Here is a 4,629-nt window from a genome sequence, read left to right as displayed (position 1 = left end):
TGCAAGAGTTGCATAATCAGCTGCATGTTGGCGTTGGTAGCAGCCATCATAGCTTGCCATGCCTCCGGAGGTGGAGGTGGTGGCGGCGGTTCCGGATTCTGGCGCGTTGGAGGAGCCATCCTGAAGAGGGTGACATCCGTTAGCATCTTGAAAGACATATATTCAAAGCTGAATCAAATGGATCGAAATTGGAACATATAGTCTTAACATTCGAACAAGAATGAACGAATGAATTCAAAATTAAATGGTCACACTTCCATAAATTGAGAAGCCACTTAGATAGAGGTAGATGAATAAAACAACAAGGTACGGATATGAACAAATACTTGGTAAGGATTACCCAATCACAAACCAAACATCTGCGGAAGAAATACTAGAGCTACATGAATTCCCACCTATGAAACTCCCGAAATTTTCCGGTTATGCAATCAGGTGTTGGGGATACAGGGGAAGCATAATATCTCACCCAAAACTAGCAAATCCTACATCCAGCTGTATCCATCCTTCAACACATAACCAAGAAACCTTCGGAAATCATTTACCTCAACCTTCGAAAAGCATCCGTTATACGAGTTATGGCAATACTCCCGGACTCCCGCCCAGTACTGGGTGGCGTCGAGGTTATCTCACCAACAACTGCATAAAAGAGATTTTTTATGTCGGCGAAACTCAGGTATTCCAGAACTGCAACGATAAAATTGTGACGACAACACCTCAGAGCTCAACTCCCCAGGACACTGGCACAACCCCTAAATGTCATGAGGCACCAAGAACAATGTTCTCGTCACAAAACCATCGAAATGATTCCAAGATACCCGTGTGATCCTAATTTTTTTAGTGAAATTTGAGAAGAGAAGAGTCAAAACTCTACGTCAGGATGCCTCACCAGAGCGACGAAGGGACTGAGGAGTAAAAAGAATCCTACTCTCCGATGTATATAATCCTAAAAGACTCAAAACATTTTTATAGAGTCAACAACGCCAGTGATTCGATCAAGCAGGGGTCTTGGGGATATTACTATCAGCTGAGACCCGCCCAGGAGGGGCCGGGTCAGCCCCAATGGCGGGTTACACAAGAAGCCCAGTAAACATCCAAGATTGTAGTTTATTAAGTATTATAGAAGGCCCAAGGGCCTGAAGGCGGTTTAAGGCCTGATATTATGAACCGCCATATGTAAGGAAAGACTTGTAAAGAAAGGCATGTAAAGAAAGTCATCGAGCCGGACACGATTATGAGCCGGCCGGGACTCTGTAGGCCACCAGGCATCAACCCATGTATATAAGGGGACGACCCGGTGGCGGCTTAGGGTAAGAGACAACAAATCGATAACCATGCCGGCGAGTTGAGCCTCTTGGAGATTGAAATCCTAGCAATACCAAACCCAACTAGATGTAGGCTTTTACCTTCATCGTAAGGGGGCGAACTAGTATAAAAACTCTCTCGTGTCCTTTGTCCCGATTAACCCCTTTAAGCTTCCTAGTGCGATGTCCCTACGACTAAGTCCTTGTTCTAGGACATCTGCCGTGACAATTCCACGACAGTTGGCGCCCACCGTGGGGCCAGCGCATGGTGGATTTGAGTTCTTGAAGGGTAGCTTCGAAGGGCTCAAGGGATACGCTATGGGCCGGATGACCAAGAGTCGTCACGACAAGCTATACATCAACGACGAAGGCTGGGGCCCTGAGGCCGGTTCAATCGAGTACGGGTACCGGGTCCCCTTCGGTGGAATTCACATTTTCATCGGCCGGATCGGCGAGTCGGGCCCTGAGCCGGACGTCCACACCAACCTCATCGAAACGGCTCAGCGTGCAAGGACCGCCCGTGTTCAATCTGTCTTGAAGCATGCCTTCGTAGGCTGCATCCACAGCGGTGAATACTCTGAAGGATCGGTGGAGGGCGGTGAGACGACCGTCTATTCTGACACTGCATCATCAACGGGCGAGACAGACTCTTTGTACCAGCTACAAGACGTCATGCTCGGGGGCTATTCCGATGGCAGCAGTATTCCGAACCCCCTTGAGCCGCCGAATTGGGCCGGAGTCTTCATGGTAGGGACAAAGCCCGGGTAGAATTCTACCGCAGCGGCAGCAGCGGCTACCGGGTCGGCTGTAGCCGGGTCAGGAGACCCCGCGCGCCCCCGGCTCAGATTCTAATGGATCTCATGGATAAACTGACAACTCTGTTAACCGCCGTGGTAGAGCCGGCGGATAAAGCCCAACACGACGCAGAGGTGGCACGCGTGCGTGAGGAGATGGTGCTAGCTAAGGAAAATCTAGCCGCAGAGGAAACCCGGATGGCGGCAAAACGAGCGGCTTTGGATGCTCGTGCTCAACAACTTCAAGCGGAGACTTTCCGGCTCTCGGTGGACCTTAACGCATCAAACGAAGTCGTGAGGAGGAGGCATCAGAAAACTCAATCATGTCTGCCTCTGACGCTTGATCCGAGGAACCTGTTCCATACACCCGAGGCCAGGGGGGGCAACCCGCCGGTGGCAAACCGGATCACGACACCCGGTGCACCGGTTCAGCCATGTGCCACAGAGCCACCTCGCATAATTACCGCTCCACCTCATTATGTGCCAACACCGCCAGGTCACTTCTCCAACCCTTTGCAAAACCTCATCGTAGCGTCGGCTCGTTTGGCGGCTATCCCAATGGAAGGCGACTCACCAGCAACAATTGAAACACGGAGGGTCAGAGAACTTCTTCAAACGGCTCTGGCGCAGCAGGATGCGTACTCCTACAGTCGAGACAGGATCCACTCAACTGCTCGCCCAAGCCGGAGCCCGAGTTACAGTAGGCATATGGAGTCCGCAGATATGTCAAGCAATGCTCAACGCCACAACTGGCCATACAGGCATGAGCTGGTGCGGGCTGGAGCCCTTAACTTGGCGGATCAGGAGAGGATTCGTCAAGAGGCGGAATGAGCAGCTCAAATGGTAGCAAATCAGGCGGCTCATCAAACCTTTCCGGCTTATCCAGCAACCTCGGTTGAGGCAGGAGTGGCCACAAGAACCGGTGGCGTGCCTTTCTTGGTGCCAGCCATACGCACTGAGCGTTTGCCAAAGGACTTCAAGGGGCCTCGTAAAGTACCTAATTACACGGCTGACCTACAGCCGGGGGCTTGGATTGAGAGTTACGAGATGGCTATGGAATTGTTGGAGGTCAGTGATGCTGCAATGGCCAAGTATTTCACCATGATGTTAGATGGAACATCTCGTACTTGGTTAAAGGGATTGCCACCCAATTCTATCGGCTCATGGGCTGAGTTGAAAGCCCGGTTCATCCAGAACTTTAAGGACACGTGTAAATAGCCTGTGTCGATTGTGGACCTGACCAATTGCAAACAAGAGGATGGTGAATCCACAACCCATTGGGTGCGCCGGGTCAAGGAGATAATACATTCATATGATAAGATGGATGCCGGCTCAGCAGTGTTAATGTTGGAGAAAAATTACCGTTTTGAACCTCTGAAGCAGAAGCTGGGGCGGCTCAAGCATGACTGTAATGACATGGGAACGTTGATGGCGGCTCTCGTCAAGTATGCTGATTCTGATACTACCAAGGACCCGGTGTCTGACGAAGAAAAGGCAATGAAGGGAAATAAGAACGACAACGGCAAGGGTCACCAGCATAACCCGGTGAATCAGGGAGGTAATAAACGTAAGGCTGATGAGTTTGTTGCTAACACTAATGCATAGGGTGGTAATCAACGACGCAAGGGCAGACAACCCCCTCGGTCGGGCGGGTCAGGTCCCACCCTTGAGCAGTTGTTAAATGAACCTTGTCCAAAGCACGGCACCCGGGAGAAGCCAGCCACCCACCTGTGGAAAGATTGTACGATCATGAAGGCGTTTAAAAATTCAAACACGTTTGATGGAGGTCACGGCCCAGGTGCCGGTTCAGGCGGAGGAGGTTTTCATGGTCAAGGTTATCCTGGTCACCAAGGAGGATATAATCAGCAACCTGGCCAAGGCAATCAACAGCAGCAATCCGGTTATCAGAGCAACCCGAAGCAGCTGAGTAGTGGGCAATACCATGTATTTACCACCAGTTTATGTAAGAGGGACCAGAAACTTCACAAGAGGGCAGTCAATGCCGTTGAGCCGGCGATTCCACGTTATCTACGTTGGTTCAAACAGCCTATTGTGTGGAGCAGGGAGGATCACCCGCCCCGGGATGATAAGCCGGGTCACTTGGCCTTGGTAGTGGCACCTCAGGTTGGTGGATACAAGTTTAGTAAGGTACTTATGGATGGAGGCAGCAGCATCAACATCCTCTATTATGAGATGTTCCGCCGGATGGGATTGATTGGTAAATATCTTAAACAATCCAACACTGTCTTTCACGGTGTGGTACCTGGTAAGTCGGCATACCCAGTTGGTAAGATTGAGCTGGAAGTAGCCTTTGGGGATGAGTATGACTCCAGAGCGGAAAAATTGACCTTTGAGGTGGTTAAGATCAAGAGCCCATATCATGCTCTGTTTGGGCGGCCGGCTTATGCCAAGTTCATGGCTCGGCCGTGTTACGTGTATTTACAGCTCAAAATGCCGGGTCGTAAGGGCACCATTACAGTACATGGGAGCCGGAAGATAGCCTTGGAGTGTGAAGAAGGTGATGCTACCTATGC

The sequence above is a fragment of the Triticum aestivum genome, chromosome 1A (assembly GCF_018294505.1).
Source record: "Triticum aestivum cultivar Chinese Spring chromosome 1A, IWGSC CS RefSeq v2.1, whole genome shotgun sequence".
Classification (NCBI taxonomy): Eukaryota; Viridiplantae; Streptophyta; class Magnoliopsida; order Poales; family Poaceae; genus Triticum; species Triticum aestivum.
This window is presented reverse-complemented; position numbering follows the sequence as displayed.